Source organism: Rhinolophus sinicus, chromosome 4, assembly GCF_057876585.1.
Source record: "Rhinolophus sinicus isolate RSI-liver-muscle chromosome 4, RSI-T2T, whole genome shotgun sequence".
Taxonomy (NCBI): Eukaryota; Metazoa; Chordata; class Mammalia; order Chiroptera; family Rhinolophidae; genus Rhinolophus; species Rhinolophus sinicus.
The window spans coordinates 66,729,609-66,743,135 of NC_142504.1; the positions used below are offsets into that span (position 1 = coordinate 66,729,609).

The 13,527-nt window shown below is 43.6% G+C and overlaps 1 long non-coding RNA gene across 2 annotated transcripts in view; it reads left to right on the forward strand.

The window, feature by feature from the left end:
• Positions 1 to 13,311, forward strand: part of LOC141573171 (uncharacterized) — a 32,890-nt gene extending 19,579 nt beyond the window's left edge. Inside the window, exons 3-5 of one of the 2 annotated variants that reach the window (XR_012498800.2) lie at positions 6,245 to 6,323; positions 9,460 to 9,516; positions 10,216 to 13,311. This is a non-coding gene — a long non-coding RNA (uncharacterized LOC141573171). Of the gene's footprint in view, positions 1 to 41; positions 4,126 to 6,244; positions 6,324 to 9,459; positions 9,517 to 10,215 lie in introns of those variants that run through there. The other variant, XR_016021133.1, reaches the window with a different exon arrangement.
• Positions 13,312 to 13,527: the final 216 nt, after the last annotated feature.

Consider the following 13,527-nt stretch of genomic DNA (forward strand, 5'->3'; position numbering starts at 1 on the left):
TCCAATATTGTACAACCAATCTCCTCCTGTCCTCCTGGCAGGTGGTGCTGTCGCACTGTAACCACACACCAGGGCTGTGGCAACACTTGAGGAGGGTGGTGAGCATGCACGCGTGTCACCGCTTTCACCACCCGGATCCGGAGACGGAACTCTCCTACCGACGTCTGTAAGCTGAGGCCATGTAGCACGTCCACCCCTAGAATATACTCTGGAACGGGGGAGACATAAACCTTGTAGGTACGAAGAGGAAGCCTTCCTATACCCACTGGTAAGGAAACAGCCTTTACAGTCACAGTCTTTCCCCCGTAGCCATCAATGCAGACTGCTGGTCCTGGGAACAGTTCTGGGTTCCCATAAACAAGACTGCAGTCAGTGCCAGTGTCAACTAGAGCCAAAACCCTCTGTACATTCGAAGGGGACCAATGTATGGACAGTTCCACGTGGGGCCTCCGGTCCCTGCTCATCCTCTCTGACCGGGTACCTTGGCCCCACCCCTAATCAAGCTGAAAGAAGTCGGCCTCAAGCGGCTGCATGAAGTCCTGGAGGGATATGGGTCGCGCTTTCCCAGACTCCTCCTTTATGCTTCTCCGGAATTGTTCCGGACGCAACTGTTTCCAAAGTTCAAGCAGGAGTGCATTGGGTTGCTGGTCTATTTTCTTCCTATCGACGCCTGCTGCCACGAGATCACGCCACATCTGTGCGCGTGTTACTCTCTGAGGCCCGTGACCTCTCCCCTTTACCTTTGGTTTGGGCTTCCAGGTCTCAACTGTGTGGACCTCCTGTCTTAATTTCCTTCACCTCCGGCTTTCAACATCCCCTAGGGTGGCCATGGCAGTTGTAACTTCATGGATCCGTCGCCCTACATACAGTGTAAGAATAGCAACCAAGGATCCAAAAGCACTCGCAGGTGCAGTATCCAAAACCAGATCTCTCATACTGGCAGTAAAAAGCTCGTCATCTGGGCCCTGCATGTTGAGGTTAAAAATAGCATGTCTCATACCCATTTCCCGGATTATTTGCATAAGTTCTGTATATGACTGCCATTGACTCACAGTGTCTGGCAGCTCGCCAGCCTGTCCCCATACGGTGCATACCGCAGCAGTGAGCCACTGCATTAGAGAATGGTTGCCCTGGTTGTTGGCCAATCTATGGCAGTTTTGTAACCTTTGTCGCAGGGACGGATGTGCTGTCACGAAGGCTAGCTTTTCCATCTTGCCTGGGAGCAGAGAATGCTGTCTGCTCCCTCATCCCATAAACGTAATAGCCAAGCCAAGACTGGCACTCCAGGGCACTGTCTGTACCGTCTCCCCAGCTCCTGCAACTCAGTGGGAGTGTATGGGGTGTAGGTTGTGAACTCAGTCACAGCTGGGTTGCCAGCAGCAACGCCCCCAGGGCCCAAAGGTTGCTCACGTTTTACCCTTTGCTTCAAGATTGGCCGGGTTTGGGGTTGGGAGCTACATTGTCTCCACTTGCTTCCTCCGCGTCTGCCTCAGAGTCTCCACCTTGGGGGCCCTGTTCTAACAGGCAGACCCGGGCCTCCAGCGCTTCCAACCGGGACACCTGGTTTGGCACCCGGGCCCTTTCATTAAGCCCATTTTCCGTGTTGAGACTCAAGGCCTTGAGGAACATCCAGCCCACGCGGCCGGCTGTAGCCTTCTCCTCCTCCAGCAACCTTTCAGCCAGAGTCTGCAGGGCCCTCTCCACGCTGGCCGGAGAGCCGTCCATGTCCTCCCACCCCTCCTTGGGGGTCCGACTCCTGAGAACAGTGGCCACCGAACACCATACACTGTGTGGGGGCCACACGTCCTCCTGCCCAGAGTCAGACGCCATTCCTACCTGGTCGGAATCTTGCTCACCATGCCAGGTGTCTGAGTGGGTGGAGGCCTCCTTGTAAGATGTCCACCACCCTCGGAGCTTAAAGCCGCAGCAGATCATCAAAAGGAGGACAACGCCTTCTATGGCCAAGAAGGTGGTGTGCCAGCTGGAGGCTTGAGTCTCCCAGGCAGACCGCGCCTCCCGTTCCCAGTGTCGCTCCTAATGGGCCTCCCGAAGCTGGGCTCTCACATGCACAAACCGCTCCACCATGCTTCAGTAGGTTTTGGCCGGCACCGTACCCTGCTCGCTGCGCCATTTGTCGTGCGGGAGACCCTGCTCGCTGCGCCATTTGTCATGCGGGAGACCCTGCTCGCTGCGCCATTTGTCATGCGGGGCGGCTTGCGGGGTCTCTGGTCCCGCTCCCCACATAAGAATGCAGGATATGGTGAGGCCAAAAAGGAACACCCACGGAGCCATAGGTAGGGGAGTCATACCACTATGGTCTTACTGGAGGCTGGGCCCACCGGATGCGCAACCTGCCATCCGCCTTTCCGCCACCCAGCTGACAACTCTCCTCCACTCTCCTTGACTCTCCTGGGCTCTCCTCGGCAATCCTCGGCTCTCCTCCGTAGCCGCAGCAGTTATACTAGCGGCCAATCGGCTAACCGGCCACAGCCGACGGCCAATCAGCCACAGCTGACGGCCATCCACTACCCAAGCCAGCACCTTTCCACGTGAGGCCGAGAGCCTGTAAACTTCTTTCTGGGGCTCTGTCCCCACAGGGCTCCTTCCTGTTTCCTCAAAATGTAATTGCAAGGGCAGGCCTGGACTCATGCTTATAGCCATACAGTTATTACTATACAGGGAAACCTCGAATCTGGATGTAGTTAGGATGTGACAAAGGTGCAAAGAGACCATGCCCCCCAATGGCCCCACACAGGTGTTATTTCTGGGAGGGCAAGGGAGTGTGCTTGGAAGTGGCTTCATTCATAAACACATGCTCCCTTTCCATTGCCTGCTAATCTTTAAATTCTGACTCATCTGGGCTGAGAACCTTTGTTCTTTTGATGGGGAATTTCCATCTGTTGAATACACTTAAATCTTTTTTTTAAAGGGTTGGCTTTCTAAATGTTTTGGTTCTTAACTTTTGAAAGTTTTTCTGCTTTTAATAAGGTGGTTTCCTTTTTATTTCGTTAACTCTTTTGCTGGGAAAGATCAGAGTAACCACCTGTGCTGGTAGAAATTCAAGTCCACCACTGGCAATAAAAGCCATAATAGTCACTGGGGAAAAAAATCATCATGAAAAATTCTGTCTGCCCTCTTTCTCTGCCCTGTTTTTATAGATAGAGAGTAAATGTTTAAGTGGAAGCCCATTGTGGGGACAGAGTCCAAGGGAGCAGTTTCCAGGCTCTCAATCTCAGGAAAGGTGCTGGCTCAGGTATAGATGGCCATCAGCTGTGACTAGTTGGCCATCAGCTGTAACCAGTTAGCCATTAGCCACTGGTATAACTGCCATGGCTAAGCTAGCAAGCGCGGATTGCAGTTAGCAAGGGGTTGTTTGTTGGCGGAAAGGTGGACGGCAGATTGCGGATCATGTTGATCCTACTTCCTATGTCTCGCTGGTCGCCAGCGAGACTGGGGTGCAGGAAGACCCCTCGTTGGGGTACTGATAGATGTTTGCTTCCCGTGTCTCCAACCCAGCCGCCAGCAAGAATATAGTGGTGTGACTCCCCTACCTATGGCTCCGTGGTGTTCCTTTTTGGCCTCGCCATATCCTGCATTTTTGTGTAGGGAGCGGGACCAGAGACTGTGAATGACATCCCGCATGACACTGGCCTATCCCACTGTTTTACAGAGAAGGAGCCTGAAGCGTGAGGGGGGAAAGTGATGAACCCACAACTACCCTGGGGTTTGCTGGCAAACCTGGGGCCAGGACTGAGAGCTTTGGACTCCTTTCTGGTGCACAGAAATATGTGGTATCTTCAATCATCAACAGAAAAGCCCAGTGCAGGCACAGGCTTTGCCCAGTCCCGCTCCAGCCCTTGTATGATTTCCTCCATATCCCTATCATTTCCTTGCCGTAGCCCTGGCTGCCTCTCTCTTCTCTCCTTCCCACCCTCTCTCCCTCATGCACATGGCCTCCAAACGACTGCTTCTGTCACCAAACTGCTCTGTATATACACCAAACAGTATCTCCACCTCACTAGAAAGGCTTGCATGAGGGAGGGGGCAAGTGATGGGTGCAGGTGGAGGGGGTGCAGGAAGAAGGGATGCAGGAGGAGGAGTGTAGGAGAAGGAGAGGTGCAGGAGGAAGAGAGGTGGAAAAGGAGGGGTGCAGGAGGAGGGATGCGGGAGGAGGGGTGAGGGAGGGGTGTGCAGGAGAAGAGGTGCAGGAGGAGAGTGCAGGAAGAGGGGTGGACAGAGACAAGTCCCGATCTGGAGCACACAGAGAAGGCATATAGAAAAACTTTAAAGAAGAGTTGTATCACTGGTTGATTTCACAAGGAATGATAAGTGAATGATAAATTGGGGACAGAAGTTTATGCTCCCCTCAATCCCTACAAAAAGCTTTCCACAGGGGGCGATCCCCCCACAAAGCCAGAAACATTCAGTGTCCCTTCAAGGACCTCAGGCTGAAAGAAGGAACCGCAGTGCCTATGCCGTGTCTCTCAGCCGCCACTATGGGCTCCAGCCCAGAGGTTTGCTTTTAGGGCAGACCTCCAGCAGAAGCGCAGGAAGATTTATAGGCTGCTGCCAGAGCACCGGTCACCTTATTCCAATGAGACGGATTTTCTGGCTAGGTAGCTCAAGAAAGCAGGACTTTTTTTTTTTTTTTAAATACTAGATTCTAACAAAAATGGAGGAATGACAGTTTTATCAGCCTGCAGCTGGAATGTCCAGTTGTCAGTTTTAAAAGCCTATGTCTATTTACAAGGCACAGTTTAACCTCTATGGAATTTGTAGACTATATGGATTTGTATTGCTTGATCCTCAGAAAACATGAACGTCTGTGTGATTTCAGTCTAAAGGGATGGATGCTGGTCAGGCTCTTTGATCATCTGGAAGTCCATTTAGACCAACCTGTGTGAGTAAGTCCAGTATTTCCAGTTGTAGTTGTTTTTTTTAATCCACTGTAACTCTAACTTTTTAAGAAATGTTATACAAAATCACCTCAAACAATTTCAAAATGACATTAACTTCCAATCAAATTTTTAGAGTAATTATCAATTATATAACTTTTGTGTTGGTAGCACTGAGTAAAAATCAAACATTGTAACATAATACATATTTTCATATCTAAATACATATACTCATCTTTGAGACTGCTTGATTGAAATCTGTGATCATATCTTTATTTATTATATACAAACTATCAGAGATATGGAAAGTAAAAATGAGTGACTACCATACTGAGTGAACTTTCTGAATCCTCTGCTGTGTAAGTTAGGGTTTCCCAAAGGCTGTTCAGTGACTCTTCCATCAGAAAAGGGCTTCCTGGTGGCCCTTGGGGCCAAAGAAATCTTTCCTTCCTTAGCACCGTAGCTCCGGAGACAGGATTCCATGGACTGTTAATACATTTTATGTTAAAAGAAAAAAAAATTGTATAGACAAATAAATTTAGAGAATAGCGGGTTGCCAAACAAAGAGAACTTGGCTCATCATCCAATAACTGGTCAATTTCCATTCCTTGCCCTGTCAATGACAAGAATCTCAAGGTAAATTGAATTAGATCTCCTTTACCTATAGGACTGGCTGAGAGCAGAGTCCCAGATTATCCAAACCAATCAGTCCCATGCCGAAGCGGAGACGCTCTGGAACACAACCTGAGCTACACAAACGGACTGAAACCTCTGTGGCATCAGCATCCTCTCATTTCTATCTTTTCACCCCAAACACTAATCCCAACAGCCTGCCAACTGGGCCTCTCTCTTAGCAACCAAACATCTAATTAAACAGTGTTTTGTGGCATCTGCAGATAAACCGCAAAACAGATGGTCTGTGTACAGAGGAGAGTCATCTTTTCTTCTTTCCAAAATAGAACAATGAAGCATAGATTCAGAATTGGCTGTAGCAATATTCTTATTGGTATATCTTTACGTAGTATAGTTCCTAAAGTGCTTCATCATTTCTTTGTGGGGTGGACCTGCATTCATTGTTTTCCCCTCTTCTAAAACATTTAGTATTTCTCCAGCCCCCCTGCCTTTCTCTTACCCACCCACCTCTTTCACTGTCTGCTATATGGAAAAAACTGCAGTGTGTTTTGTGTTGACTAAATACGCAAGAGAATGGTAACCTGAGGAAAATGCAAGACATTTCTTATAGCAGCTCAGAATATAAGGCCACCAGTTGAGACAAGTACCCACCCCTGCTGCAAAGCCCTGTGGGCTTCAGCAAGGCCAAATCCAAAGCTGTCATTCATCATGTTTAGGTTTTCACATTCTGTGGCTGTTTTCCAAAGCATGAAGTGATTCTTAAAGTCCTGGATTGAGATGCTAACCAGTTCTCAGGTAAGCCCTGGTTGGTCTTAGTATGGTCCCTGCTACTAAGCAAAGGGGGTGGAGGTGGAGCCAGTGAGGCCAACTATAGAACTAGATAAAACTCTTTAAGGAAAACTCATCCTACCCGGCATTGGGAAGCTTTGAAATGATAACGTATCATTTTGCACACCAAAAGGGGAACAAAATCAACAGTGCACATGGAAAAATTATGTCCATTGTGTCCAGAGGAGTATTTTATGGTTCAGACTTTCAATCTTGTGTGCCAGAGAGAAGCCCAGTGGTAGACTGATTTCAGAACAAAAAGCAAAATATGGTCACACTTCCCTTTACGCAGAATTCTCTGGTGCTCAGTTGTTTGTGGATAGAGCATGAAATGCCAGCTAGAGGCCAAGGGCCTTGAGAGCAGGGGCTTTGTTTCTATACCTGTGGGCACCACTACACATAGTAGGGAATGAAGCAAGTTTGTTGAATGAATATATGAAAATTCCTTTGCACTTCCATGTTATAAGCTCCATATGAGCAGAGGCTAACTGAATCTTGGTGATTCCCGTATTCTCGTGCCTAAAAGAATGCTTATTCTGCACAAGGGAATAACAAGAAATATATTTATCTTCCATCTTAAAAGATTAAAACACTAGACAACATATAGAAAATGATTTCTAAACATTGGACAACAGACAATACAAGATAACAATCTCTGAGAGGAGGGAAACAAACAAAATGAGCCTTATGATTGTCTCACCTTACCACCTTAAGACAGTTTCCAGGCTACAAGGCAAGAGGGGAAACGCAAATTAAGCTCTGTGATCTCAATGAGTTGAGGAGACAAGTTGAGAATTCAGGGAGGTCAAGGTGGCTAGAGTTCACAGGGTAGAGGAGCAGACAGGAGCCTAGGACTACTTCATGTACCCACCAGTAATGCCACAATATAAGGCCATCTGGTATAGTATCTCAGGAGTAGGGAAAATAAGTCCCAGACCAGGGGCTACTCAGGTCCCACCTAACAAAGTTTAAAAGAAATTCTCATAACGACCAAATGGCTTCCAAGTAACTTAATTGCATCCCACAACAAAGCCCAAAACAACTTAAATGAATACCAAAAACCCAATGCCTTACAAGGTAAAATGTACAGGTGAAATATCTAGCACCTAATCAAAAATTGCCATCCATGCAAGTAAGCAGGAAAATACAACCCATAAAGAAAAGAATATCAATCAATATACACAGACTTAGAAATGACCAAAGGGTAAAGTTAGTAGACAAGAATATCAAAACAATTAATATAACTATATTCTGTATGTTCGAGAAGGTAGAGGAAGGTATAAACATGTTAAGCAGAGACATAGAAGATATAATAATGACTCAAATCAAACTTCCATAAAATCTAATATCGGAAATGAAAAATACATTGGATGAAATTAAGAGCAGAACTGCAGAAAAATTTAACCCTAGCAATATAACCTAATATGAAACATTGAATGAGAAAAAGACTAAAAACATTCATTGAGTTGTGAAACTCAGAAGTTTAATATGTATGTAACTGGAACCCCCAACGGCAGGGGACAGAAAAAATACTGAAGCAATAAAGGCCACGTTTTTTCCAAACTTGATGAAAACTCTAAAATCCACAGATTCAAGAAACTCAACAAACTCTGAACACAAGAAATATGAAGAAAACTACACTAAGGCACATCATAATCAAATTGGTTAAAACCAGTGGTAAAAAGAAAAATCTTAAAAGCAGTCAGAGAAAATTGATACATTACATACAGAGGGGAAAAAAAGATAAAAATGATAGCAATTTTCTCTTCAGAAACAAGGCAAGTCAGAAAACAGTGGTTTTCAAAGTACTAAGAAATACCAGAATTCTATATCCAAAAAAAAAACTTTCAAAAATGAAAACAAAATAAACTTTTTCAGACATATAAAAGCTAGATGAATTCATCCCCAGCAGATCTGCACCACAAGAAATGTTAAAGGAAATCCTTCAGGCAGAAGAAAAGTGACACCAGATGGAAATCTAGATCCACACAAAGGAATGAAGAGTTCCCCAAACTGAAAGATAATTATGATACCACTTTGTAAAAAATTCCCCAGCAGAAGCTAATGTTTTGCTCTCCTTTTCTCTTCCTATATCCCAAAATAAGATGGTTACACACAGAGCTTAAGAAATTTCACAAAACTATTAATCAACTAATATTATTGAATATACAAAAAAATGTTTAGTGAGCCATCATTGATGTCTCATTAGAGATACTTATTAAATGTTGAAGGAAGAGAGAGGGTAGGGAGGGTGGGAGGGAAGGGCACCAACATAGTATTATATTAAAGCCAATATTCATTTATCACGTGAGCTGACTGCTGCTATAACATTTTTCCCTTCACTTGCAAGAACTACCTACCATGTCCTTCAAGAGTCAGCAGAAAGTCTGGCCTCCCTTCTGAAGAGTGCTCATGCACCAGCCCCTCATCTTCTGGGCACAGTAGAAAAGATAAAAATGAACCTTTGCACACTAGCTTTCAAAAGTTATGGCCTCTTTTCCAAGGACTTATAGGACATTGGACCAACACCCCCAAAGGGAGCCCTTTACTGAATAACTGCAATAACCAACAGAATGTTTCTAACACCCACAAAAATAGTTAGACACCCTGTGCTGGGCATACAGCTGAAGACAGACTCAGTGCATTTCCTGATGACTACATTTAAATTAAATCATGTATAGTATGTTCATATGCTATGCTCCAAATTTTACTTCAGGCCAAAGAAACCTGATCTGGCTTAAATATAATGAGCCATCATTAATGTCCTATGGCCTTGGTGGTAGCCAGGGTAACCACTACCCTCCAAGTAGTGCCTCTGTGGGGCTGTTCCACACAACATCAAGACAGCTGAGTAATTTCATGACAAATTAGTCCAATAGTTAGATAGGAGTGTCAAAACAACAACAGAAATTCTTCTGGCATTTTTTTTAAACTTGTAACTACTAGTGAACACATGCTCTGTGAATCTTTAGTTTTATCTTCATAATGCAAAGGATACCCAGTCAAAATTCCAGTCAGCTCAGTCAAACACTTGTCAATTTCTGTAAGACTGAAAATAATAATTTCCTGAATTTTTTACATTTGAAATTTCTTTCATGAATAGATACTGCAAGGAAAGTGTTTGAAGCATTCTAAAGAACGGTCTTCAGTCCCAGCTGGAGTAAGTCCTATCCCCATAGTGGGCAGGGTCCCAGTCTCACACTTCCAGGAGAAGGTTATTTGGAGTCAACTTGTTGGGGCTTTGAGGGTGCCTGTGAGCAGGAAAGGGACCCTCAGCAGGACAGAGACGGGGCAGGCAGAGCTGACCCTCCTGGGGCCAAAATAAACAGGCTTTTTGTGGCCATTATTTTAATTAGATAATTTAATCGGTCTTGACATGCTTTCTATACACAGACAAGAGCACACCCGAACTGCCACAGGGTGGGTGATCTTGAAAAGGTCTGATTTTTCCACTCACTCCTGGACATAAAAATAAGGAAAAGCTAGGAAGAGTTTTATTTTTTTTTCCTTCACACAGTACCACTGAATTTTTTCCAGCGGTCTAGAGAAGAAAACAATCCTTAGAACCAATTTTTTTAAAGGAAATTATTCATTTTTCCCTAATCTTCATAAAACATGGTGACTGCAGAAGACCTCCCTGTGACAACCCTTATTCTCACACAGTCCCAGATTAAAGTGTCCGAGCCCCACCCTTTGTGACCTTTCTGGAGGGAGGGGAAGGAGAGAGGGAAGAGGGCAGAGAAGAAGGAAGGGGGAGGGCAGAGGGGAAATATGAAGCAAAGTTAGTTTGTCTTCGTTTTTAGAAAAGCATAATTAATAGAAAAAAATACATATTTTAACAAAAGTTTCTTCTTTTCAGAAGCAACATAATACTCTTGTAGGCAAAGGGATCAAAGAAATACAGTTCCAAGTACAAATTATTTTCCAGGAAGACCTACTGTTTCTGCTCATCCAAAACTTCTTTTTTACCTGAAGGGTGGTCTCCATATTTGGCTTCCCTTAGAGGCTGTTTAGGGACATCTTCATGGGCCCAGTTGCCTCCCTCCCAGGCCACTCCCTACTGCTGTTCAAAAGGAAACATGTATGGTTTACCACTTCAACCCTTGCCATTAGTCTGGGAGGCTTCATTTTTCTTTACCCAAGTGACCAAGACCCTGAATTTTCATTTGATTTCTTGCTACTGTAAACTCTGAAGTGCCTCTTACAAAATAAAGTCACTTCCTCAGATCTGTGTTAGTAACCCCCTGTTAATTCTTTTCCCTTAGCGTAGCGAACCCCAGATAAATGGCATTTCCGTGGAACAGACTGTCCTCTTTAAAAAGATCAGACCCAATAGTTTTTACATATTCTGGATAGTAATCATTTGTGACATCAATATATTATAATATTTTCTTCCAGTTTGTAATTTGATTTTCACTTTGTTTTTAGTGTGTGTGTGTTTTTTGATAAACCAAATTTCTCATTTTAATGGGAGTCAAATTTTATCATTATTTTTTCATTTATTCCTTGTGCTTTTTTGTGCCATGATGATAAAAAAAACAAAAACCCTTCTCACCGAAAAGGACATAATGATATGTTGTGATACTATTTTCCAGTGTTTTAATATTTTTAAACTTCACATTTAAGTTTTAATACAGTGGAATTAGTTTTTATTATGGTATGAGGTAAGCCATTATTTTTGTTTGTTTTCACATGGGTAACTATTTGTTCCAGCTGCTTTTATTGAACTCTATCCCTTTCTCACTCAATAAAATCTATGTCATGTACCAAATTTTTACACATGTGTATCTGTCTATATGAGGTCGGACAATTAAGTTCACAAACTCATCGTAGAAAAAGTGCTACATACCTTATTTCTGAATATCACTATAGTCCCCTTTGAAGTACTCCCCTTGGGAAGCTATGCCCTGATGCTAGTGCCTAGTCCACCCTTCAAAGCAATTTTGGAACTCTCTTTTTGAAATGGCCATCAGAGCTGTTGTCGTGTTATACTTGATGTCCTGAAGGTCATCCAAATATCTTCCTTTCAATATTTCCTTTATCTTCGGGTAAAGAGAGAAGTCATTGGGGGGGCCAGATCAGGTGAGTAGGGAGGGTGTTCCAATACAGTTATTTGTTTACTGGTAAAAACTCCTTCACAGACAGTGCCGTGTGAGCTGGTGCATTGTCGTGATGTAAGAGCCATGAATTGTTGGCAAAAAGTTCAGGTTATCTAACTTTTTCATGCAATATTTTCAGCACTTCCAAATAGTAAATTTGGTTAACTGTTTGTTTAATTGGTACAAATTCATAATGAATAATCCCTCTGATATCAAAAAAGGTTAACAACATCATTGCAGCAAGTTCATGAATTTTATTGTCCAACCTTCATATGTATACATATATTAAAGACATGAGTTCATTCTGAGAGCTCCAATTTCAATCTAACACCACAAGGTTTATTCTAACCTACCCCCTTATCTTATTTGTAACTTCTTTCTCCGATAATGAGAAACATGGCTCTCATTATTTACAATAAAGTTTATTTTTTGCTCTATCTTGGAATAAACACAATGTAGTTTCAATTTTTTTTGTTTTGGTTTTTTTTTTTAAAAAAAAAAAAAGGTCATACCTGAGCCAAGCAGAGGAGATTATGTACAATCCCAAAGAAATAAAGCTGGAAGAAAAAGAAGCAAGTCTGCATATCTCCCTTTCCTAGGATAAGAGTAGAGAGTCAGGGCCACGCCAGCTATGAGCATAGTAGCCAGGCAACCTCAGAGTGACAACACCACCCTTTGGGCAGAATCTGATGCAGGGATTAGAATAAAGAATATAAAGCTTAGCATTGAATCTGATGCAGGCAGTCGTGGGATGGTGGGCCTTACTATTAAAATTGTTGATTCCATATTTACTCACCCTTCTCAACTAAGAAAATTTCAAGAAATCCTCCTCCCTTCTCATTTTCCTGCCAAAAGGGAACCCATACAGAATTATAACAAAGAGGATCTGTGTCTCTGTTAGGTGCTCTCTAGGGTTTGGTTTGCAAATATAAATTCAGTGTATTAACATCTTTGCCATTTTTTAATCTATTCTTAAAAATCACATTGGATTACTTCGAGGTGCTATCAACCCACTTGGAAATGAGAAAACTGGGACAACGTGGCTTCCGCCCTGGCAGGCAGCTTTGACAAAGAAACAGTGAGACTCCTAGATGAAAATCTTAGAACTTTGCTTTCCACTGAGCCCTGATGCTTTCCCAAGAAGTTGAAATATCCAGAGGGAAATGTCTGGGGGCAAGGCTGGAGGAGGTGAAGACAGCATGGAAGGGCAGATCTCTGTCACTTCAAAGCCAGCTTTCGAACCCTGCGATGAAGGAAGTTCCATTCTTTCCCACATGTCTCTGCCTGGCTAAATATAAATCCATCTTGGTTTATATTATGCTGTCTCTAATTGAATCACATTCTTCATTTGTTTAATTCAGAAACAATAAGCCATCCTGAGCGCTCCCCGGGAAGCCTGCCACGGCTGCAGTGGCCGGGTTCCCAGGCACGTCCGGCTGGGGCCTGCCACCAGCATCACACCAGGAGCACATGAGGGGCTCGAATGTAGAGGTAGGAGTGTGGACCTAATAGGTTTTATGAAACCTATTAACATAATTCACTATATCAAGGAGTCCAAGAGAAAAACCTAATACCCACTAGATGCCCAAGAGGCTTTAAGAGCATTGCCCTTCATTCTTGATTTTTACCAAAAAGTCCTAAGTGAAATCAAAACTGACTGTACTTGTTTGACGTGACAAAAGATCTACCTCAAAGCAGAAGCCAAAATTACCTCACCTCCCATGGTGAAGCACTCGGGACACCTTCATGAAAGGGCAGGAGTGAGACAAGTGTGTCACCGGCACCCTGTTATCTAGAATTAGGCTGAAAAAAATGAAAAGGGAAAGAAGGGGGAAGATTTTTTTTAATGGTCATTACTTGTAGATGATATGATTATGTACCAGAAAACCCAAGAGAATTAATTAAAAACTAATATAATTAAAATTTAGTAAAAACCTGGTAATAAATCACTTATCTAAAAATTTATTAACATGAGGTCTTGCCTCTCTCTGTTTCTGTCTCTTTCTCTCTCTCTCTCTCTCTCCCTCCCTTCCTCCCTCCCCCCCATTATTGCTATTGTATAATATTTTTTT